The sequence below is a fragment of the Triturus cristatus genome, chromosome 7 (genome assembly GCF_964204655.1).
Source record: "Triturus cristatus chromosome 7, aTriCri1.1, whole genome shotgun sequence".
Taxonomy (NCBI): domain Eukaryota; kingdom Metazoa; phylum Chordata; class Amphibia; order Caudata; family Salamandridae; genus Triturus; species Triturus cristatus.
The window spans coordinates 237,835,352-237,860,739 of record NC_140590.1 but is presented as its reverse complement, the minus strand read 5'-3'; the positions used below and the strand labels follow the sequence as shown (position 1 = coordinate 237,860,739).

Genomic DNA, 25,388 nt, shown 5'->3' with positions numbered 1-25,388 from the left:
CCAATCTGGCACTTGCTGGCTTTAATTGTTAAGCCAGGGCGTTGCAGCGCCTGCAATACCTCCTGGAGGTGTTGCAGATGGTCCTCCCAGGTGCTACTGAAGACAGCTATGTCATCCAGGTAGGCCGCTGAGAAGGACTCCAGGCCAGATAGTACCTTATTCACTAACCGCTGGAATGTGGCCGGAGCATTTTTAAGCCCAAAGGGCATCACTCGAAACTGGTAGTGGCCCTCGGGGGTGGAGAACGTTGTCTTCTCCCTTGCTCCATCGGCCATGGCAATTTGCCAATACCCGGATGTCAGATCAATGGTGCTGAGGTACCGGGCTGCTCCCAGCCGGTCCACCAGCTCATCTGCACGGGGGATGGGGTGAGCATCTGTCTTCGTGACCGAGTTCAACCCCCGGTAGTCCACACAGAACCGAAGCTCCGGTGTCGTACCCGGTGGAGCCGCTTTCGGCACCAACACCACTGGACTAGCCCAGGGGATGCTGGAAGGTTCTATCACCCCCAGCTCAAGGATCTTTGCCACCACATGCTGGATGCTATCCTTCACTCGGTCAAAGAGCCGGTAAGACTTGTTCTTCACCGGGGGGCTGTCCCCTGTGTCCACATCATAGGTACACAAATGAGTGATTCCAGGCGTGAGGGAGAACAACGAGGCGAACTGTCCCAGGACATGGCGACAGTCCCTCTGTTGCTCTGGCGTCAAGGATGGGGAGAGGACTACACCTTCCACCGAACCATCCTTCTCTCGTACCGCTAGAAGGTCAGGAAGAGCCTCACTCTCTTCCTCTTCGCTCCCATCCGTCACCATAAGGAGAGCAAGCTCTGATCGCTCATGGTGCGGCTTCAGGCGGTTGACGTGGAGCACCCTGAGGGGCTGACGGGGGGTTTTCATATCGACTACGTACGTGGTCTGGCCTCGCCGCTCCACAATGTCGAACGGGCCAGTCCACCGGTCCTGGAGGGCACAAAGCTCCCCAGGTTCCATAACCCACACCTTCTGTCCAACGTCTAACTCGACCGTCCGAGCGTTGCAGTCATACCACTCCTTCATCACGGTCTGGCTAGCCTCCAGGTTCTCTGTGGCTGCCTTCCACAGCTTGGCCATCTGGCTGCGGAACGCCAGCATGTAGCTGACAATGTCACGGGGAAGCTTCTGCGAAGTCTTCTCCCACCCCTCTTTCACTAAACTGAGGGGACCCCTAACGGGATGGCCATAGAGCAATTCAAACGGGCTGAACCCGACTCCCTTCTGCGGTACCTCCCGATAGGAGAATAACAAGCAGGGGAGGAGGACGTCCCATTTCCGCCTCAAGCCCTCTGGCAGGCTTCGGATCATCCCCTCCAATGTCTTATTGAAGCGCTCTACAAGTCCGTTAGTCTGGGGATGGTAAGGAGAGGAGAACCGGTAGGTCACCCCACACTCCTTCCACATGGCCTGCATGTAGGCCGACATGAAATTGGTGCCCCTGTCCGACACCACGACCTTGGGGAATCCCACTCGGGTAAAAATCCCCAACAGTGCCCGCGCCACCACCGGTGCAGTGATGGTCCTCAGAGGAATAGCCTCTGGGTACCTTGTGGCGTGGTCCACCAAAACCAAGATGAACCGGTGTCCCGCTGCGGTCGGAGGGTCCAATGGCCCAACAATATCGATACCGACCCTCTCAAAAGGTGTCCCGACCACGGGGAGCGGTTCCAACGGGACCTTCAACTTAGTCCCAGTCTTGCCACTGGCCTGACAAGACTTGCAGGTCTTGCAAAAGGTGTCTGAGGCAATCCTCATCCTGGGCCAATAAAAATGGGGGACCAACCGTGCAAAGGTTTTGTCCTGACCCAGGTGTCCGGCTAAGGGTACCTCGTGCGCTAACTCCAGCAGAAAGGCCCGGTAACATTGGGGGACCACTATGGCCCTCGAAGATCCATGTACCGGCACCCTGGGCTCACTGTATAGGAGACCATCCTCCCAATACACGTGATAACCTCCCAGTTCCTGACTGGCCACTTGGGCTTCGGCCTGCCGTCGCATGCCTTCAAGCGTGGGGCACGCCCTTTGTGCCTGACAAAATTCCTCCCGGGTAGGCCCTCCTTCCACATGCCAGTCAGCAAGGGTCGGCAAGTCCTCCACCGGAACGACATCTACCTCCGCGGACTCCGGGGGCACCTTTGCAGCCTCCCCATCCATCTCACGGGGCATGTCCTCTACCACCTTCTTCTTTCCATGTTTGGCTTTGGGTTGGGCCATTATTCCAGGCTCCAACCCAGGGTGAGTTCCATGCCGGGCAGCCATGCACCGCATGCTTACGCAAGTCCACCCTGGTAATCCCAGCATCTCGGTGTGAGCGTGAAACTCGACATCTTTCCACTTGGTGTGCTCCAGGTCGTTCCCTAGCAAACACCCCACAGGCAAGGCAGGGCTCACAGCAACTCTCAGTAGGCCTCTGACTCCTCCCCACTCAAATGGAACACGAGCCACTGGATAGTGACTCATACTGCCGTCAGCCAATACGGCCGGATGGAACTCCTCGGGGACTACTTGGTCTGGGGACACCAGCCGACGCACGACAGTGGTCATGCTGGCCCCTGTGTCTCTCAGAGCTTCCACCTCCTCCCCATTAATTCTCACCCTCTGCTGATATTTAGCAGTGTTCGGGGGCAGGGACACTACGGGGACTACCTCTCTATCCCCGAGTGAAACCAGCGTCAGGCCTGTCCACTCCCCTTCCCTATCTAAGGGCAGCTCCACCCCAAGCGCTATACTACTCACCCCGGGACTTTTCCCGCCCGTTGGGGCTAGTGGTCGCTTGCGACACTTGGGATCTCCCCTGTAGTGTCCAATCTCCCCACACTCGTAGCACCGCACAATCCTAGGCTGCTGACTCCTGTCAGGGTAAGTGGGTCTTGTGGAATTGGACGGGGGTGGGGTTCCTACTCCCTTCCCAAACTTATTTTGGGGACCTTTCGAGAACTCCACCTTTTTATCTCCCCCCTCTTTCTTCTGGGGGAAACCCTGTCCGCCTTCGAGCCATCTCCCCCGGGGCCCATGTGAGACACCCGGGTGCTCACCCAAATATCTGCCTCCTCCGCAAGCTCACGGGGATCCATCAACTTGCAGTCCACCAGATGTTGGCGCAGCTCCGGAAAGCTCTTATCCAAGAGGTGCTCCCTTAAAAAAAGATCGTACAACCCTTGGTAGTCCTGCACCTCGCTGCCACGCACCCAACCATCTAGTGCCTTCCTCGCATAATCAAAAAAATCTACCCATGTCTGTGTGGACAGCTTATGGCTGCCACAAAACTTTTGCCTGTACCTCTCGGGGTTGAGACCAAACTTTTTTTAACAAGGCCTCTTTCATGGGGGCATACCTTACCTGATCCGCCTTGGCCAAATATAGCAGGGTGTCCCTAACATTGGGAGGTATATACCGGTATGAACCACCTCCCCAATTACTCTCGGGTACCCCATGGGCCGTCAAGGCTACCTCGTATGCCTCCAACCATTTCATGATGTCGTCCCCCACTGTGTAATTGGCAATTACCTCTTTAGGTAGGTAGAACTTTGACTCTTGAGGTTCCTTAGGTATGCTGCCACCATTTTCCTTATTGGACGCGTTCAATTGGAGGGCGCGTAGCTCCAGCTCTTTTAGCTGAAGCTCGTGCGCCAGCTTCTTTTCCTCCATTGCCCATCACCTATTCTCTCTTTCCTGTTCCACTCTGACCAATTCCCTTTCTTTCTCTTGTTCTAACTTGGCCAGCTCCCACCTTAACTGCCTCTCTTCCCTCCTGTCCTCGTACTCCTCTGGAGACGCGCTCCTCCTCGACCCTGTCCTACTACTGGCCCCAGAACGTCTCCCTGGGGGCACATTTTCAGACACATCTTCGTGTAAGGTGTCGATCACTTCTTGGGCGCTCTCCTCCTGAGGTGCATCTGGCGCCTCCTGTCCCTCATCCCCTCTCCCTTCTGGGTGGGCTTCTACCCATGCCCTAATGGAGGTGCGGAGTTCCGGTCCTTTGGCCTTCCGCATCCCAGGCACCCCCATCCCCTGCCCGAATTCCCTTAGTTGCTTCACAGTGTACCCTTCGAGGTCAGCTAACCGGAATTCCATTCTGGCAGGTGGGGACCTAGACACTAAGGAGAAAAATTCCTAGGGTATAGGCAACAGTTATCAGCTAACCAGGCTCCTTGCACTCTCAACCTGGACAGTGGAAACAATAATGCAGCAATCAATGGTTTTCGAGCTCTGGAACAAATAGGTGTTTAATTGTGGCGCCCATACCCTCACGGAAGGGTGCTGTATGGTCACAGGTCCTAAGGATCCCACCGCTCGCCAACAATGTAGGACCTGGGGTCTCCAGGCCCTATGGGGCGGTAACGTAACACGAGCGGTCGGGCCACCAAAGGTCTGTGTGTAAAGCAACCATTCAACACGCACCTCACATGGGACGAGGAACACACACAATAAGTGACGCCACACTGGAGGAGTTATGTAAATACTCAAGTTTATCCAAGTAGATCACGTTAGATGCAGTTCATGAGGTAGCAGTACATTTCAGAAGCAGATAACACAATTCCTAGCGATATACAGATCAGTCAGGAGTTATAAATGTTGATCATACCATAACTGCAATTCATGACATATCAGTACTGCCTGAGATATAATCACCATTCACGTATATGCACTTGCGCGCTTCACTTTCCTGTAGCGCCTGACGGGGGGTGATTATAGCGCTAGGCGCGCTAAGCGGTGACGACCTCAGAACGGGGCATCTAGCACAGAGAGCTACTCGTAATCAAGGACATTTAGCACTTCAATATGGAACATGAATAACAGAGCGCTATTCGTAATCAATAGCACTTAGCATTTCAATATGGGCGCGAATAACAGAGCGCTACTCGTAATCAATAGCACGTAGCACTTCAATATGAAATATGAATAACAGAGCGCTACTCGTAATCAATAGCACGTAACACTTCAATATGGCACATGAATAACAGAGCGCTATTCGTAATCAATAGCACGTAACACTTCGATATGGCACATGAATAACGGAGCGCTACTCGTAATTACTGACATTTAGCACTTCAACATGGCACAGGAGCAACAGAGCGCTACTCGTAATTACGGGCACTGAGTACTTCAATACGGGTAGGACAGTCAATGCGCCCCACGGAGCTTTTAGCGGGGAGTGCCCGGGACTGGAGGAGCGAGTCTCTCGGCTCCGGTGCAGTTCGTAGGGCACCGCGCGTCAATACAGTCACGGGGGACACCAGGGAGGGATCCCTCGGCGGGGTCTCTCTGTCGCGTTGATAGGGGGAACTCCCACGGAGAGGGAACCCGGGCTGAGGGTGCGGTGCGGCTCCCGACCAGTAGGGGGCGCACCGGGGACAATCCCAGCCTCCGTGCTTACCTCGTTCTCGGCGTCCGACGGCGTCCGCTCCAGCGACGATGGGGAACTCGGCCCCAGGCCTCGCGCACCTTCTCACACAGCTGCGACGGCAGTGGCGGGGCCCCGGGCTTCTCACGGGCCTCGCGACTCTGCAGGGCACTTCTTCCGGCCTCCGGGCCGCGGCGAAGAGGGCGCTGGCTTCCACGTCACAGGGGGGTGCTCAAGTTAAGGATGGGGGTTCCGCGCTCAGCGGAGCACCCTGCCGGGGGTCCCAGGCCAGGTCAGGGAGCGCAGGGGTCACAGCGCTAATACCTGGTCGATCCCCGGTGGCTCTTCAATCTGCTTTGCATACGGCTTCAGGGGTCAGTCTGGACACGCAGTCTCAGCGCTTGGCATATAAGTTTAGAGTTCAATCTGGACACGCAGTCTCAGTGCTTGGCATATAAGTTTAGAGTTCAATCTGGACACGCAGTCTCAGTGCTTGGCATCTAAGTTTAGAGTTCAATCTGGACACGCTGTCTCAGTGCTTGGCATATAAGTCTCTGTTCTCAGATGTTAGATGAAGTCTTGTTGGCGCAGATGTATCTGGCGCTCTTAAGAGGTTCTGTTACAGGGGGGTAGGGATGGAGAAGGCGACTAGGTCCTTCCTAGTCAGGCTGGGCAGAGGTTCTCTGGGTCCTCCTACTGCTGGGCAAGATCAGTGGGTTTCACGGGGTCCCTCACTCACTTAAGAGGCAGCACCTAAATCCTGTCACTCTCAGAGGCATAAGTCCCTGGCTAGGCCCTACCGCCTACACTCCTGGTGGATTCTTCCAGCTCCGCTTCACCCCACTGGCCAACTCAACTCAAAAAGTTCCCTCCCTCACTTAAGTAGCCCTAGGTCAGGTGACCTCTGGCCAAGGCGGCAAAAGAAAAACCACACCTCCCTTCTAGATGGTTCCAGCACATTCCAGGAGCTTCCCCACTCTACCTATGGGACAAAAAGGCGGGCTGGTGTCGCAACATTGTTGTGGGGTTCCAGCCAGCTCCTGGCAGCTAGGGTGCTACTATGAAAGACCACTCTGCAGTAGCAGGGGCCTGTGGCAGCCATCTTGGGAGAAGGGAGCACCTGCACCTTAACACTGATTGGCAATGAAAAGGCGCCTTGAGACCTAGTCCAACATAAAAATGAGGGTGGAAAAAATGAGGCACGATCAAAAATGGAAGGGGAGACCACCCTAGGGCTGACAGGTCCAACAGTGGGGGTATTGTCACGTGCATTTTGGGCAGCCCCACCCCTACATGAATACAAAAAAAAATCCCTGGTTTCTAGTGGGCTTTCTGCCCCCATGGGTTTTTTGTCCCCCCGGGGGTGCAGATTGGGGACTACTGCCTCCATCTGCCTCTCCGGCGGGGGGGGGCAGACAGGCTGTAATTTTTATGGGGGGGTGGGACATTGGCATGCCCGTTTTGGGCAGCCCCCACCCCTAATAGTACTTGCAAAAAAATCCCTGGTTCTAGTGGGGGGAGGGGGCAGAAAGGCTGTAATTTTGGTGGGGGCATTGGCATTCCCATTTTGGGCAGGCCCCACCCTAATTCAAATTGCCAAAAAAAATGCCTGGCGGCGGGTGGGCTTTGAAGGGGGGCAGAAAGACTGAATTTAGCCAAGTTTTTTTGGGGAGAGCAAAGGCCCTTGCCCAAGGGGCCACTCCCCTCCCCCTGATGTCTAGTGGGTGGATCCCTGGTTGGGGATCGCCCAAGCAGGGATCCACTGGGGAGGGGTACCAATGAAAAGGGGAGATTCTCTCCTTTCCAATGATATCCCTCCCGTCTTTCTATGTGCTCGGGGGGCTGAGATAGCCCCCTGAGCATATAGAAAGTGAAACTAAAATGAGCTCATTTCAGTTTTGTTTTCTAGACGTGCGCGCAGATCGTCATTTCATAGAAAACGGGGAGGGGGGGGCCTCGGGAACTGGGGTAGCTCTTCCCCAGATCCCGGGGCTTTGGGGGGAGAAAAAGAAATCCCTCTGGTGCCTGCACCAGAGGGATTTCCGGTGCCATGTGCCAGGACGGCAGGGAGCCATCCTGCGCACACGAGCACTGCAACGCACGACGGCTCCCGGTCGTCATGCGCACACAAAGGGTTAAGTTGTATTATAGTATAGCCTGTCATTGTATAGTATGATATGGTATGGCCCGTCATTGAATAGTATGGTATGGTATGCTACCATCTGTTATTGAATTGTATGTATGGTATGGCGTATTATTGGATAGTATGGTATGGACTATGGTTGTGTGGTATGTCAAGACCTGTTATTGTATAGTATGGTACGTATGATATGACCTATCAATATATATATGGCATGGTAAGTTACAGCCCGTCATTGTATTGTATGGCATGGGCTGTCAATATTTGGTACAGTGTGGCCTGTTATTGTATACTATGAAATAATATGTCATTGTATGGCATGGTATGCCATTGTATAGTATGATATGACCTGCTGTCCAGTATGTTATGGGATGTTATTTTATAGTATTTTATTGCATGGGATGATATGGTATAGACTATCATTGCACTGCTGGTATGTATTATATAGGATGGTATGGCTTGCCATTGTATAGCATTGTATGGCCTGTCATTGTATAGGGTGGTTAAGGTATGGTACTAACTGCTTCCCACTGCTACTGTGTTAGCGCAGAGAAGAGAAACAGCAGAGAAAAATAAGAAGTTGCCCTCGAATAACAAGATAGGTCCCAACAAGGCCACTACACGCATCCAGGGACACCCTTTTGTGATACTCAGCTTTCGCAAAACAAGAATCAGAGGATGGTGGTATTCATTACTTGCTCCTAAAGCCTGGAATTCTTGTCTGTTGCATATCCACTTTCTCACAATTGAAACTTTTAGACATGCATTGAAAAGCAGGCTGTTTAAGAAAGCATTTGGCTCATGTGTATAAGGCTAGTTCCCGTAATCAGTACAGTGTCTTTTTGGGATATAGCGTCATGATTCATTTGCGTGAACAATAACTGCTTTACAAAAAAAGAAACATTCCACGTTGAAAAAAAGAAAAGAGTTTTAAACAATAAATAAGTCCTTGGCTACAGTGTCATCCTGAAGGATGAGCAATGTTTAGTAAAGATTGTATTTGTAAAAGGAACAAAATGTATTTGCACATTGAAAAAAATATACACTTTCAAATATGAAATAAGTCCATCCCTACAGTGTGAACTCAGAGAAGAGGCACAGCAGACAAAAACATCCACTGGTATGAACTGCTTTCCATCGCTGCACTATAGTGCTAGTGCGGGGAAATGCAAAGCAGAGGAAAACATGCAGTCACAGGAACTGCTTTAATAAAAATGTAAAATTGCACGTTGAAAAGATGATTGTTGTTCCTCTTTATTTTATCACTTATGTATGCTTAACAGTTCCCACATTGAAATGTTATTATGGAGTCCGTTTCCGACGCGCGAGATGATTGAAGAAGCTTCAGTAATCAGTCTTGGTTGCCCGAGCTTCCTGCTCCCTGGACACCTCTGCATGCTTGGCGGGTGCACATCCTGAAAGCCCTACTTATTGAAGTGTATCGATCCGATACAACATGGCTTCCTCCTTGGTGCGCTCTTGGACGTACCTTAAGGGTTTATATGAGTATACCGATGCTTGAAACATATGACTGCATGCATTTTCAGGAAGGTGAAACAACACTAGACGAAAAGAGCTCTACAAACGCACGGCTGAGAAAATAAGAACTGAAAATGAGAGCTTTCGAATGTTTGTTTCTAGGTGGCAAGAGACGAAAGGGCAAAGGGGCATTCCATAGTGCCACACCCTGTGAAGGGAGTTTTTTTAATGACTGTTCAGACTGTTTCGTGTGAATTTACTACAAAAAAAAGGGAACCTTAAAACTGGAAGTTCGGCTATCAATTTTCACTTAAAACAACAATGCACTCACTTATGTCGTCCCAGTTCACCTTGATTGAAGGTAAACTGAAGATCGTTTAACTCTGTATATACGTGCCTTCTTTTGGATAGCCCGGGATAGGCTCTGGCTCCGAGAATTTGCTAAATATATATTGAACTCTATAATGTGAATGCGGAGTGTGTAAATTTAACTGGCGGCCATGAACGAAACCCAATTACGATGACATAATCCCATACGTAAATTATGAACGTTTGACGTAATCTTCATGCTGGTACCTGGTTTTGAATTTAGAAACAGTAACTATGCAATGCAACCCCAGATTACATTTATAGCATCCAACAAGCTCACACACCAATTCGTTGTCAATAAGAGAGACTGCCAGGTTAATGTCAGTTCTCCATTAATGTGGACGCGTACTTAGGTTCATGCACCTGCTGCACAAACGTTTATTTGCGCGAAACGTCACGGTTACTTTTACTATAGGTTGGTTTCTTTGACAGTGTGAATTGTAAACCACTTAAACACCTCGAAGTTGAGGTGCTGTACAATGAATAGCGAACTAAATGAATTACTCAAGCCTTAAAGTCAGGTTATTTTGGGAACCTGGCTTCAAACTTCGAAGGTTGATGTGAAGGGGGGGGGGGGTGGAGTACGTCTGTGTGCCGAGTGTTGAGTCGAGTGTTGCTGATGCAAGCTAAACCCGTTTCGGAGTTCGGAGGGCCAGCTCCTTAACCTGTGTTTTTAAAATATGATGTGCACATTTCATAAGAATACTGATTTGAACACGCCTGGTCGCCTGCTTCCACTTCATACCCCTATTAACTATCTATGCCTACCCTTCTCCCAATGTGGAGCACAGAAGCGCACATTGGATGCAAGTTTTATTGGAGCGCAGTTTCACTCAAACCACGGTCATCATTTGATGAAAGCCTGACACTTTGCAAGCACTGCCAAACACAGACATTCGGGAAACTTAGAATAAGGTTCATGTGTCTTATTTTAGGACACCTAGTTTCATAAGAAAATTGTGAAATAAATAAACAACGAGGAAAATGTTCGTCAATATTAGGAAATACAAGGGGGGGGGTCTTGCGTAGCTGTCAAATAGAGTTTAAATTATTAAGAGAATCAGGGGCGCGAATGAAAAGAAGACCCTTTCGACCACAATTAGAAAATCGATAACGACGGCCTCATCTATTCTTCAAACAAGCTCGATCTAAATAATTTACAGAGATTCCCCGCTGACGTGTTTAAGCAGTCTGTCTCAGTTCCACACAAAGTAGATCTTACTACTCAGCACGTAGTCTCAACCTGAGGTCTCACCTACGGATGTAGACCTGCTGTCAAAACCACTAGGTCGGAGTGCTAGGGTGAGAGCCTCAACCCTTTGAGCACAGTCACGATCTCAAGTACTTTAAGTCCGGCTCAGAGTCTGCGTGTCTAATATTTTAAAGCACAGTTTCAGTCTTAGCCAACTTTTGGCTTAATACACTCAAATTATACTTAAGAACTATCTGGCATCTCTGCATTAAACAAAGTCCTGCTGTGTATTCTGGTACTCACCCAGTCTCTGGCTCGATCTCAGCTCTCTCCCTTTCTGCAGTAGTGACTACTCACGATGTGCCTCCTACAAGCGTGTCAACTCGAGTAGGGCAGTCCAGGATTGCGTCAGAGGCATGGGGGAGGGAGCGTGGTTTACAATTGTGTTGTGCAGCAATAACCACTCAATCTGGCTTTAGGGGAGGGGTGGGGGTCACATTCAGCGATGCGCATTTGTGATATCCTAGCAATGCGCTCCCACCTCCCGGTGTTAGAAAACTAATACACGAGCGACAAAAATACATTACGTTTTGTATAGAATGTCGAAAGCACTGGAAAGGAAACGAATAGTGTACATACACGTTTACCAGAAGGAAGAAATACTACAAGACGTGCTAAAACAGTATGCATGAATTCAAAATAAATACAGGAATGCGTTCGGACTAGCACATAATTAGATCTGAATCGTTATTCTCCAATATATCAAATAAACTAAAAACAATCTGAAATGCTAGCTTATACACAGGTCTACACTGCCAGTGTTACGTGAGTGTATTTCCAATCAACAGTGAAAGGGATGTAGTTGGACATCTGCTCCTACGGTCTCATGGAAATACCGCATCCTCCGACAGGGAGCGATGGTCCAGTTGTTGGAAGGCAAAACAACACTGAAACTGAAATAAAGAACTCCACTGTCGGAAAATAAAGTCTTAAAGAGCAAAAAACTGGAGGTCAAATTAAACGGGCGCTATTATCCCTCACTTCAAAACAACAATTTACTGAAAACGGCAGTCTAGAGGAAACGGTTTCTTCTTCTGTAATATTCTAGCTTCTTCTGTAAAGGTGATGGATTTTGGTCCTTCTTCCGTTTCTCCCCCCCCCCTCACGCATGCGCTCTTGTTGTTCAAGGGGGTGTGCTAGGGCATCGAGGGCTTCGCTCGGTGGTCTCCATTTCAGGGCAGCAGACATAAAAGAAAGCCTCTACGTCTGCTTTTCCAACGACTTTTGTGTGATCTGCGCAGGTGACACAGTATCCGAAACGCAAGAGCCGTCGAAGCATTAAGAACCAAGCAACAGTTTTAACGTATACGAAGAGCACTTGCAGTGTTAACCAACAAACAGTACGGTTTATGTTATATTATGAGAGGATTGTGGTATTTATTTACACGACACCCCCTGCGCCAACTACATTTTGCAGTGCTTGATAACCTCTTATCCGTACAATAAAAATTGTATTTTATGAGCATAACGAAGGTTGTAAGCTCTCTGTGACTATGCTCGTGTGAAGGGTTCACCAGTAGTCTTTTTCCCAACATGGCGCCTACGCTCTAACGCTAGAGCCCGCCTCTTTCCATTCCCCACTACCTCCCCTTCCCAGGCTCCGGTTTCCGACCGCGCTCTTCCGCTTCCTTAAAGTGACTTTGAGGGCAGCTGCAGCGGACTCTGATCGGGCGGTGCAGGAAGAGAACAATACTGTAAGTGCAGGCGTGTGCCGGGGCGCACGTACGCAGGGCCCAGGGGAGAGGCCCGGGGAGCGGTGCGCGTGACTAGGGGGAGGCGCTGCGGCGGAATTCGCTGAACTGCAGACACCCTCAGGGGGCCACGGCTTCCTCCCGACGGAAGTCTGCCCGTAAATGTACATGTGGTTTCCAAATTGGGGAGTCGCTTGACGTTATGCGCTGACACCTACTTGTATGTACCTGATTGCCTCAGGCCCTGGTTACCTCTCCCAAAGGGGTTTGGGTGTTCTTTTTTTTTAACCTCAGCAGAGCACACCCGTGATAATACGCAGAGGGTCACAGTGTCCTTCAAGGTTGACATCTCTTTTGTCGTTGTTTAATGTTTTCAACCTTTCAAACTGTAAGTGCTTAATACGGTTGTATGGCAAGGCCTGTTTCGAAACGCAGTTTTTGATGTAAGATACTGTAACTATAATCTATGCTGTGTACATATCCTCTTGGAGTAATTACAAGTTCAATGTTTTATTCAAGAAGCCAAAAGAAAGCGTGATCCACCTCTCGCCAGTCGCAGCTCAACTGACAAAGTAGAATCTCCACACAATACATGCATTCTGCAGAACCCTTGTAAGTGAGATTAAAACATATGACGATACTAAATCCCCATGCTGGAATCTAACTCTTGGACATGGTCCTCCCGGTAATGTAGCAGTCTGCGAATTCTGGCCGGGGGTACTTCCCCCTGCGTTGACTGGAACACCATCTATACTACCAACCGGGGTTGTAGTTTCAACTTCAGTTTCCCCATTAACAAAACCCTCAGCACTCGAACCTAGTCTTCTCTCGTCACTCCCAGAAGACCTACTCCTCCTCACATCACTTCCACCTTTCTCGAAGGCACATCTCACACCACGAGTGAAATTCCCAATTAACTCTTGGTCACCAGCCAACATAAAACTGCTTATACCCCCGGGCCATACCTTGTTCGCCTTTGGCATATACACTGTCCCACTTACAGTTTTCGGAAGATTCCACTTATTGCCATTCTCCAACGCAAATTCTTCTCCAGAAGTTAGACAATCCACCACACCCTCAGCCACGCTTGACCTTCACCCAATCACCAGCCCTGACCAGAGTCGGAATGATTTTTCTCCCTGCCTTCCGCACTAGTTTTGTTGCCCTTTTTCGTTAATCATGCAGGTGTCCACATGGTACCACATTTTCTCCCCTCATCCTGTCAAACAGGGTTGTTGAGCGATGAGCCCAAATCATGCCATCCACCACCACATCACTGCCACACTGGTTTGCCATCAAAATGGCACTCATGACCACCCGGTTGGCCCTCTACCATTCAGTTGGCTTGAGGGTAAAGGGATGTGCAATGGTGTTTCACTTTACATTTATCCATATATGCCCTCGTTTCATGTGAAGTAAGTTGTCCCATTGTCTGTGATCAAAAGGCAGGGTCTCCTCTTAAAAAAAACTTTACGTAATGTTCTGATGGTGGTTTTCGTAGTCACTTCTGAAACAAACTTCACAATCAACCACTTAAAGGACACATCCACATAGGTCCTATAAAATCCAAACAAATGGTGCTACATGGTTTCCCTGTATCACTTATATGGCCATGTACTGCCTGAAGACCTGTCTTGAGTTTCTTCTCACTCTCCCTACTGATCACACTGTTCTGCCAACTGCGCGACTTGCCCATCCATCCATGGGACCCAAAGTTCTCATGCAGCTTATTTTTTTCGGTTTAATTTGCACCAAATGCCCCTTGTGGGTCATACTATAAATCCTCTCCTTCAAACCATGAGGCGGCACAAATTTCTCATTTCGGGTAGTTCATCAATAAGGGAATTTTTAAGCACGCTGCTCACACGTGAGGGTCTTGCGGTGCTGGGGGAGAGGGGTAGCAGCTCAGCTTAGTCAAAGAGCTAGGTCTTGAGGGTCTTCCTGAAGATGTGCAGGATGGGGCATGTCTGATGTCGATTGGCAGCTCGTTCCAGATTTTGGCTGCAATGTGGGCAAAGGTTCTTCAACCTGATCTTGTCTTGCGAATGCGTGGGTTTCGTCGAGGTCGGCGGATCAGAGGTTTCTCTTGGGTACGCGGAAGGAGCCCCTGTCGTTGAGATATTGAGGTCCGGTGTTGTGGAGGCATTTCTAGACATGAACAACAGTTCAGCCAACATCTTCACGAACTGTCTCAAAGAAGGTGCAACAGTGCTCTCCCACTGCCTACCACCGGTTTCTTCACACCCTCTAGAACATTATCATCTTCCATACACTTCTACCACTCAGCAGCAGCAAAGACTCCACAGGCACAGTCTTAGCATCGATCACACAAGACACAGCTTCCTCTTCTTCTTTTAGCCATAATATCCTGGCCTCTGACCATTCTAAAGATAACCAAAAAATACAGTTAAGTTGGACATTCTTTCAGCCCAGAATATGTTCTAGCTTATACCTATACTCTTGCACTCTCGAGGCGAGCCTAGCCAACCTGGCAGACCACTTACAAGCACCATCTGGGGTCACCACCTTTACCAAAGGTTTGATCCATACGGATATAAAATTCCAAACCCCAAAAGAAAGTCCTGAAATGTTAAACACTCCTTCCAGCAGCCAAAGCTTCACGTTCAATGACCGTGATTACGTTAACGATCAGTCAATAAGCGTGAAGTGAAGGCCATGGTTCTTTTTCCTCCCTTATGCAATTGTGACAGAAGAGCTCCTATTCCACAAGCACTAGCATCTACAGTCAACATAGACTTTATCCTGGTATCAAAGGGAATGAAGATGCCTGCCTCACACACCCTTCCTCACCATATCAAATGCTTATTGTTCTGCTTCCCATTTGAAGGTGCACCCCTTCTGCAACAACTTTCTCAGATTTTCACTATTAGCTGCAAAGTTGACGACAAACGTAGAAAAATATTCAATCAGCTTCATAAAGGAGCGCAACTGATCCTAGTCTTGTGGCGCTGGAGCTACCTGTATAGGTTTGAGGAGATCACCTTTGGTCTTAAGCCGCTCCCCATAAATGGTATGGCCTAAGTACTCTATTTCCTTGACCAAAACACTTGCACGTGTCCTTCCTAAGGGTAGGCCCCAACTCGCACAGCTTTCTTTAAACAGCCCTAGCGCAACATTATGATCCTGCCTTCCCTTCCCTAATACCAAGATGCCATCCTGGGAAAAAAAATACTAGACCCTTTAAAACTTCCGTCACCATATGCTGGAACACGCTCGCAGCAGAGGAGCCTGAAGGGCATCCTCTTGAACGTGCCCTCCACGGTGACAAATGCTGTCAACTCTTTGGACTCTTCATGCAAGGTTTAAATTTGACCCCTCTGTGCCTTACTGCCCTGTTCACCCTCGTTACTAGACATGTGAAGAGGCACCTTATTTGAGAGCATTTTGCTCCTTGGTTTGTGGTGTTGAACAAAGGCGTTGTCCCATTTCATCAGCAAATGATCAGTGGCCGTTTCCATTCTGCATGCTTTCACTGTTGGGGAGTTTAATGGATGTGAACGTAATCCATATCGGTAGCCGAGACTGCCTTATGGAGACTGATTGCAGCACAATTGGTGTCTATGGCTTGTAAAAGCCCCCGGATACTTTGCCAGAGATATGGTGGGTGAGCACTGCCCCTATTTATTTTAATCTTTTCATTAGAAGACTACTACATTTTGCAAGCTTAGCCATACACAATTTCAATAGTCTGATGAAATTCGTTTTTTTCTTCTTGTAAAGATGAGTGCATACCTTAAACAAGCATTTACAATGCAATGGTCTCGGCAATATTATAGGTAGAGCTATTGGTATTGCTCTTTTTTTTATTTATAAATGGCATTGTCATTTCTATTGGCATTAGCTTTTTTTTTTTTTTGCATATGTGATACCTATTGCATTAGCAGAGAGAGAGAGTGACTTGCGGTGACGGATGCAAAAAGAACAACTGACGGACAGAATGTTGCACAATGTCAAACATTCACCCCAGTACAGAGATCTGCGCCTAAAGCCATCGTTTTTTTTTTTTGCTCCCCATGCCATTCCAGTGCTAGGTCTTGGCATCAAACACAAGCAACATTTACACAAACACTCTTTTAGGCATCGCACTGTAACTCGGAACAGGTAAAGATTCCAATCCAAACACCATCGACTTAATAAATGGTATACTGCCACCACTGCTCACCATACACGTCTCTCCTTGGCCTGGGAGCCAAGCTCTCATGATAAATATCGCGTTTGGGCCCAAGGTATACACAGGATTTCATGGACAGAAAGAAAGCAGGGGTGCCAGATTCTTGGTTGCTGAAATTCACGGTTCACCGCCAGTCAAAATTAAAAGACGGAAGAATGTCAAAATATCATTACAATACCATTAGGACTTATTTTATCCTAAAATTAAAGAGCATGGCGGGATAAGAAATAGGGCTTTTATATCATTGTTTTCCACCGAAAGAAACGTCCTTTATCACTGAAACTACTAAAGACAGCGATGAATAATAGGCATTGTTTACCATTGCACACATGCTCCTTAGTGTCAGCTACCATGAAGCCCCTTAAGGGTACGGGTGCTATGCTGAATGAGATTTGCATACAAGTCAGAGGCACAACTAGAGTCACATTTCGGTGGGGGGAGGGGCTTATTCTTCCAGCAATAGGCAGAGTGGAGTGTGGAGATGAAGGGGTGAAAAAACATCAAAGCCTCGTTAACACGTAAATGGTCTTTTAAAGACCTGTGAAGTACTCTGGTGCGGCTGCGATAAGCTCAAAACCTGACTGTGTGTCAGGTCGGGAAGCTGTCTCAGCCTTAAGCCATTTGAGTCCTATGGGCACAGCAGGGTGCGAATCTAGCAAGTGTCGTGAAAATAATACCCACATGGATCTTAAAGAACGATCACCGCATCTTTCCAGGCTCCTGTTACGCCAGGTATGGCTGTCACAACCGACTTGAGCAGAAGCTAGGAGGGCCTCCCTATCAATTATTAACAGACGTGGTGATAGTCAAGATATAACCCCTCCGCCCATAACATTCCTCCCGTCAGGAAGGACAGAGGATAACGAAACAAACTGCCCCTGCCCGGTCCGTAACCACCCATCTTAGGAAGACCTCCAGCCAAGCCAAAACACCGGCAGGCAGCACCAAAAAGTGCAGACACTCACGTGCAGAACGCACAGCCAATAGCACTTTAGAATTCTGTGTAGCGCACTAGGATTGGGTGAGGTGCCCCCCGATCCTCCAATCTGAGGTCATTTTACAGATTTGCGGAGCCTCCCGCTCCAATTCCAAACCGACTCATAGAATATGTTCCGCCTAGAGATTAACGACTCGGAAGTTCTAAAGTTATGGCCAAATGAATCCGTTAAAACATCAAGAGCAGCTGTAAAGCTGAACTCCGTGTGAGTAGCGAACATGTGTTCACTTGAAGAATGAGGACATTGGGGATAGAAGAAGTTTGAGTGCGTTAAAGTGAAAGCATTCGGGCAGTTTAAAAGCATGTTATGTTAAATCGTTCACGAGATGCTACAGTCCCAACCAAGCATCTTTTAGTATTGTAGTACTGTTTACTTACAGTTAACTCGTGCACCCCTACCAAGAGCAGGGGTAGAGGACACCATGAACACCGCCGCCTTTCTCCGAGGCGAAGCAGAAATGCCTCGGAGAAACGCAGCGGCAGTTTCAGATTCGGGGGCGTGTTTCTTTTTCTCTCCTCTTGCCATTGGCTGGAGGAGAGAAAAACCCGCCCCAGAATCTGAAAAAGACTGAGCCTATTTGGAGGGACGGCTCTCTCCTCCAATGGCTGGCCTCCGTTTAGGAAGCCAGCCAATGGAGGAGAGGCAAAAAGAGGCGGGCTAAGGAGCCACTCTCAAACATTAAATCTCCGACTTCCGGTTCTGCCTTCGGCAGACCGGATAGTCCTCGACCTAAAAACATGGTAGGGGATTTGTCTAGTAGAAAACGCGTAATTGAGGACTGTGTTGTAACCAAAAAGCTAATTAGTAGTCGTACAACAAGATGGAAAAATACTGCATAGTATATTCCTGTTTTTCCATGAAGTATTTTCTTTCATTCAATTTTGATCCTATAATACCTAGGGAAGGGAAGAAGCACCATTTTGTCCACCTTACACCTTATCAAAACTCATTTGAGTCTATCCTAATCCTACCAAAGATCTATTTCAGTTTCAGTGAATCCACAATCGTTGACTGACCTTTAAGAGTTGCAGATGTATCACTTTTCTAAGTAAACTAGATACCAGTTGATGGAAAAAAAACTCCAAATTAGATATTATTAATTGGTCCTGAATGAGGTTGAGCATTGGTAGTACTCCAGTGCTTGTCAAATCTTTGAACAGAGATCTCCATGTATGTTTGCAAAACATGGCCATCCAATGGGAAATGGACTTTTGAGGTCTACTGTGAGCAGTGAGACAGTGCTGCTTTAGAATATGGGGGGGGGGGGGGGAGGAGGGAGAACCCTGAAGTTAATCATTGGATAATAATTTACAAACAGATGACCATGTCAGTGGCTGTGGACATTGATGCTTTCAAGCATCACAATCGAAGTTAGGCCGAAACCTGGCATACATAAATCCCCCACTGCAGTGAGCCCAATTTGCACACTCGCCACACAGACACCCAATGCTCCAGTTATATTAGGTTCTAAACTTGGACACACTTCAAATTTGACAACCCAAGCAAAAACACACCAAAAGTTATCTGTAAAGAGCCAGGAGGCCTCATTGAGAGTAAAGTAATTGTATGGTGGAATCCAGATGTTAGTCTGCATTTCATGTTAATGAAAGAATCATCAAATTTTGCACCGTGTATGTATATTCACCATTACTGGATTCAATCTAGCCTAGCTGATGAGGGGTGTTAATCCAAAACTAGTCCCAGTATGCTTATTTTCCGATCCAAGGAGAACCTGGCCAGGCAGTTTGGGCTGGACTGTTCCCATGAGGAGTAGGGTTGAGACTGATTTGCAAATGGCTAGGTCCAAACTGGAATGGCTTGGCAAGCACAGAACAATGCATTTTAGTCCCGACTGGACTGGGTGTGAATGTTTGACACTGTCAGCATTCCGTCCATCCTTGTTTTGCAATTTTCACACTAAGTGGCAAGGGTATGGCCAGACGTGGGTCACTTGCTCGCGATGCCACCGGATTCAAGCTTACCTGGCTAATGAGGTGTTATGCCCCCAAACCGGTCCCAGGACTCTGGTTTTCAAGTTCAGGGAGGACCTGCTTTGGCAGTTTGGGCTGGACTGTTCACATGAGGAGCAGGAGGAAGAGTTATTTGCACATGGCTAAGTCCAAAGTGGAATGGCGAGTAAAGAAGCAATGGATTTAATCGCAGGCGGGACTGCCGGCGAATGCTTGACACAGTTCAGTGTTCCGTTCATTGTCTTTATATCGTTATATACATGCGTACAAATGTATTTTCACCACAAAAACAAGAACATTAGTTGTTACTCAAATACTGGTTTCTAGCGCGCACAATGCATACCATTAGTTTTGCCAGCTACCATGTTGTTCTAATGATTGCTGTGTTCTTTGTTTCTGTACCTTTTGCAAATTCGTATATTGAGCCAGGGAGTTGTCCTGTGTTATGGCATGATGTGTTCACTGATAACCGGCGCCTGTTCCCCTCCCTCCCCCCCCCCCCCCCCCCTTCCCCCTATTTGACATGTTTGAGCCAGAACCAAAACACTTTAACTGTCGTTTTAAGTGCATTTCAATGTGTGTTTTCTTAATGATGTATTTAATTTCTGCACCCTGCTGTGCATTGCCTTTCCCTTAAAGGAAAATGAAATGCTTAAACAGAATAGAGATGATGATGATGATGATTCTTCTTCTAATGGATCACTGCCTACTCTTAAGTGTTTTTCAACATTCTCAAAGGAAAGAGTTCGCTTAGGGGACTTGGAGTGCGTTCCGCACCACCTGCCATTTCACATGCACCCGCCTGACTCCCACTCCTAACCTAACACTCAACACATATGCATATACACCTGACCCCTCCCCACCACATCGCTCACTGCCCTGCAAGTGCCTCAAAACACATTCCGTCACTAAACGGTCCACCAAATTTTGGGATCTTCTTCACAACCACTCACCTGACTTGCTCTTGCTAACTGAAACCTGGCTGACTCCCTCTGGGAACATCCCCAAAGCAGTCTCCATGGATACAAGATCACGTGACAGGGCAAACCAACCTAGAGGTGAAATATATAGCCTCTTCAAAGAATCCTTCCAATGCTCCACCACCTCGAAAAGCATGACTCAGGCTCTGCAAAGGACAAGACAAAAGTAGTAATATTCGGGGAAGATACCTCTCTCTGAGACTTTGCCTGCTAGCCTGCCAAACTTTTACCCACACCTCCCACCTGATCGATCATGGTTTTCCCTGGGTGCGGGTTTATCTTTAGCCTACGTAAGATCCCCACCTGTGACTGGGTTGTGGACTCATGGCCTGGAAGTCCACATCTCTGACTGGGTTGATATTGAGCTCTCCTTGGGTGAATCCAACAGCAGTAATACAACTTCTACAAATAATGTGGCATCCATTGATGTGTTTACTGACATCCTCAATTTTGTACGTACAGTTGACCTAGTATACATTATTATTGTCTTTTCTGATATTGGCATTGTTATGTATGTATGGATTATGGCATACATTGACATTGTTTCTACTGGTCTCGACATTGTTATGCAGGCATAGTTTATGGTATAAATTGACGTTGCATTTATTGGTATTGCCATTGTCCGGCCTGCAAATATTATGGTACATATTGACACAATTTTCATCTATACTAACAATACCGCAAGTGCTGTACTGGAAACAAAAAAAGGGGAAAATGTGTTTTGACTGTTGTAAGGAAAAAAAAAAGTGTAGATGGGTAAGACTTGAATATATGTACTATTGACATGTGTACAAAATATTCGTAATCTCAGTTAATTCCTTCGTTGGTAAACAAACAATTGAAAATCAGTTATTTATTTTATTCCAATCTCACGAGTTGAATCTTCTGTTTACCCTGTTTGTTTCCTAGGCTAGGAATGATGTCTATACTAAAGTACCTCATGACTTCCTATTAGCTATTCTATGCCTCAGTTGGCTCGGAACCTGCCCAGTGGTTGGCTTTGTCACTCATTCGCTTGCTTCATATTCCAGGACTTGCCTTACCATTTTTTTGATAAGCTGACTTGTATCCTTCCACTACTCACATTTAGGCAACTAATGTTCCTGCTTAATCTCCTTTGATCCCCCAAATTCCTCGCAGCCTCAAACATTTATTTATTTAATTTTGGTGAGCCCTGCAGCTACCACTTGCTTTGAAGACACTCTGCTGTGCTGAAAGTACTTTCATGGATTCATTTTTATTTTAATTTTTTTTTTTTAAGTTAGTGATTCTCAGTGGTCAGCCATCTTGGATCATTAAATGTGGTTTGGGGTAGCTAAGAAAGTGTTTACCCAGGTCATTCTGCTAGTGTATGCATGTCTAGCGACCATGCAGTGGAATTAAGCGGCTACTTTCTTTTTTTGTCTCTGCAGCTCAGCACTTACAAAGCCAGTAGGTCAACAAGATAAAGCGTATTGGCTATCAGTGCTTGTTATCTAACACCCTATAAATTATATCAGGGACTGCAGCATGAATAATCGTATGGGACCTAATAATGCTTACAATTTTATTAGTGTTAGGTTTTGTCACTATTTCCACATTGGCTCAAAAAATAACCTAATATGGAAAACCTAAAGATGTCTGGTACAGCTTAAATAAAAATTAGGTCCAATCTTCAGAAAGTGTTTTTTATATTATTAATATAACACTTAGTAAAGGAACACATTTTAGAATCAAGTTAATGTTGTACCGTGTATTTTCTTTGTCAACTAACAACGAGGATCTTTATTTTGCACGTGCACTTACAATATAACTTTGTTGTATACGGTCCATATAATAATCTTCAAACCATATGACGTTGTTGTCAATAAGCATAGATTGTCTCGTTTTCCAAATTTTGTATGACTATTTTGACTGCTGTATGAATAAATTATTTGAAAGCGCCCAAATCACTCTGTTGTGCTGGCTGGCGGGTTCTGGCTGAGGGAGGTAGTGAGCTGGTCGGTGGTGATCTTGTTCCAGCTCCTGCGAGGAGCCTGTTGTGGGTGGTGGTGAGTCGTGGTCCTTCTGAAGCTGAAGTGGACGCAGCAGTGGTCAGTCCAGTGAAGTCCGGTAGAGTGGCTGAAGGCGATGTGGTTGCTGGAGGAGAAGACTGGGTCAAGCGTGTGGCCGGCGTAGTGGGTGGGGTTGTTCACCAGTTGCTTGAGTCCGAGGTTGTCCAGCAGGGTCGTGGTGTTGCTGTCGTTGTTGTTCTCCAGGTGGAAGTTGAGGTCCCCTAGGAGGATGTAGTCCGAGGAGGCGAGGGCGTGCGGGCTGATGAAGTCTGCGATGTTTTCGCTGAATTGTGTGCGCGGTCCCGGGGGTCTGTAGATGAGGGTGCCTCTTGGGGTTGGTGTGTATCTGGAAGTGGAGGTGTGCGGCGGTGAGGGTGTCGTCGTAGTTGGTCGTGATGCGGATGGTGTTCTTGTGTACGATGGCGATGCCTCCTCCGGTCTGGTTGACGCGGTCCCTCCGGGTGATCTTGTATCCGTCCGGGATGGCGATGTCGGGCGCTGATGAGGCGTTCATCCAGGTTTCCGTGAGGAAGGCGACGTCCGGTGATGTTGTGTCGAGCAGGTTCCAGAGTTCCACGGCGTGTCTGTGGATGGAGTGGGTGTTGAGCAGGATGCACTTGAGGTGGTTGCTGCTTGTGATAGGCTTGGCGGGTGTGGTGCGGGTCCGGAGGCAGGTGAAACGGCAGGCTTGGCAGGCGAAGGGTCCGTGGGTGCATTTCGGGGTGGCTTGGTAGCAGGCAGGGTACCGGCTGTCGTTGAGTGTGTGGAGGGTGGCGGCGTCGTAGGTTCGACGTGTGGTCTGGCGGGGGCCAGGGGTCCCGGCGCTGGGCGCGGTCCGGTCGTGGACGGGCGCAGACGGGCTTGCCTTTGGCGCGCCCGCTGTGCGTACACATGGGCTCTGCCATAAGTGGCGTGGAGGGAGGAGCAGCTGGGAGGCGGGAGCGGGGTGGTGGCAAGGAGGGGGTGATGATACAGAACGAAGAAGGGGGGCGGGGCCGCGGGGGAGCAGCGGCAGGGAGCGGGGAGAGCAGCGGGTAAACAGGCGGCAGAGAGGCACAAGACTGGAAAATACAGGGCACAGTGAGCACAATAGTGGGCACAATAGTAGTAGAAGAAAAAACACGGCAGTGAAAACACAGGTCAACTGGCGGCAGCGAGGCACAAAAAACGGGAAGAATCACAAAGCACAATCGGGGACACCTGAGCCCTGGGGGCAGCGGCGGACAGGAGACAGCAGCGGGGACACCGGTGCATATTCTGTACTAAACGACTGCAGTATTCTGGACCACTTGGCTTTTATTCATTAAAGCTTGATTTGAGGCCACTAATAGTGCATTACAATAGTCCAGGCAACTTGTGGCTAGCGCCTGAATCAATGTTTTTCGCACCTCAAGTGGGAGGAACTGAAATACACTCCGCAAAAGACTCATCGTGTAAAAACCGGTACCAATAGTAGCTCTTACTTGATCTTTCATTGTGAGACATTGATCCAATCGGATACCTATATTTTTTACTAGGATCTTGGGAACTGGAGCTTTGCCTAAATTAGAAGGCCACCACTTTGCAGACCAGAGCTTTCGGGCGTTTCCAAAAAGCATAATCAGTCTTTTGTGCACTTAGTTGGGAGAGCATTGTCATCCTATCTGAAACCGCTTTAATGCCTGACATAAAGCAGGATTTAGTGGAAATTTCACTGTTGTCCAAAGAGAGAAGTTGAGTGTCATCTGCAGAAGAAAAGGAGGTAAACCCAAATTCTTTGACCGTTTTAGCAAGGAGAGCCACGCACTCATTGAACTGGGCGGGGCTAAGGCAGGAGCCCTGCAATACTCCTTTGGTGAGCTCAATAGTGCGAGAGCGGAAGAAGCCCAGATTAATGGTCTGCGTACGCTAACTTAAAAAAACTGGAAAACCACTGTACAGCATTTCCAGCGATCCCTATCTCCTCCAATATATGGAGTAATCTCTGATGTGACTGTGTCAAAGGCTGCCGATAGATCTAATGGCACCAATATTGCAGCCTGATGGATGTCCAGGGAAAGATTGATGTAATCTGTAACTGCTATCTGTGCAGAGTCGGTACTATGCTTGAATCTGAAACTGGACTGAGAAGGGCCCAGGCTGCCTCGGAACTCTATATGTTCCATAAGTATTTTGTTGATCTATCCTTCTAGGAGTTTGCTCATTACTGTGAGAAGTGAAATTGGTCGATAATTTGACAAATCGGATGGAGGGAGGCCAGCATTTTTGCAGATCGGAAGTATCTGTGCCGTTTTCCATACGCAAGGAAGATATCTTTCGTTCAGTGATTGATTTAAAGTTGCGCAGATGGATGGGACTAATTGTGTTGCTTGCAGCGCAAATATCTTTGCTGGTAAAATATCAAGAGGTGACCTGGATTTAGCCACTTTAAGCATTTCCGTTATAATATGTGTCTGGATAAGGATAACATTTTCCAAAAAAGAATCATTCGAGGTGGAAGATGAGATGGAACTGGGTGTGGCTTTCAGAGTATCTGTGACCTTAATTTATCATATATTTTGTTAAAATTGCTGATCATTTTGAAGAAAAAAATTCACATGGTACTTGAGAAGGGGGATGGTGTTGGCACAGGCCGTGGGATGGTTAAAGGATTTAAGGACTTTATAAAGTTCTTTAGTGGAATTACCTGCTTGGCTCAATTGGACGGCAATATGGGCTTTCCGTATATTTTTATTTATTATTTTTTTTTACATTCCTGTGATAAAATGCTGGTGCATTTTTTTTTTTTAAGTTTCCATCTCTTCTAATTTATGAGACTTTTGCCAATATTTCTCTCGTTGTTTGCACCTTGCATTCACTTTACGCAGTTAGATTGAGCTTCTGCATGTCTGTGTTGCTGTTTTAGAGGGGCGAGCGTATCTATAGC

The 25,388-nt window shown here is 47.8% G+C and overlaps 2 protein-coding genes across 3 annotated transcripts in view; one reads left to right on the top strand and one right to left on the bottom strand.

The window, feature by feature from the left end:
- The window catches only part of LOC146809300 (cytochrome c oxidase subunit 6B1-like), a 165,012-nt gene extending 154,031 nt beyond the window's left edge, over window positions 1-10,981 (bottom strand). Inside the window, exon 1 of one of the 2 annotated variants that reach the window (XM_085616110.1) lies at window positions 10,863-10,981. The gene's annotated coding sequence lies outside the window, so the exon portion shown is untranslated. The remainder of the gene's footprint in view (window positions 1-10,862) is intronic. The other variant, XM_085616111.1, reaches the window with a different exon arrangement.
- Window positions 10,982-12,178: 1,197 nt separating this feature from the next.
- Window positions 12,179-25,388, top strand: part of LOC146809299 (cytochrome c oxidase subunit 6B1-like) — a 61,631-nt gene continuing 48,421 nt past the window's right edge. The window contains exon 1 of the mRNA XM_085616109.1: window positions 12,179-12,313. The gene's annotated coding sequence lies outside the window, so the exon portion shown is untranslated. The remainder of the gene's footprint in view (window positions 12,314-25,388) is intronic.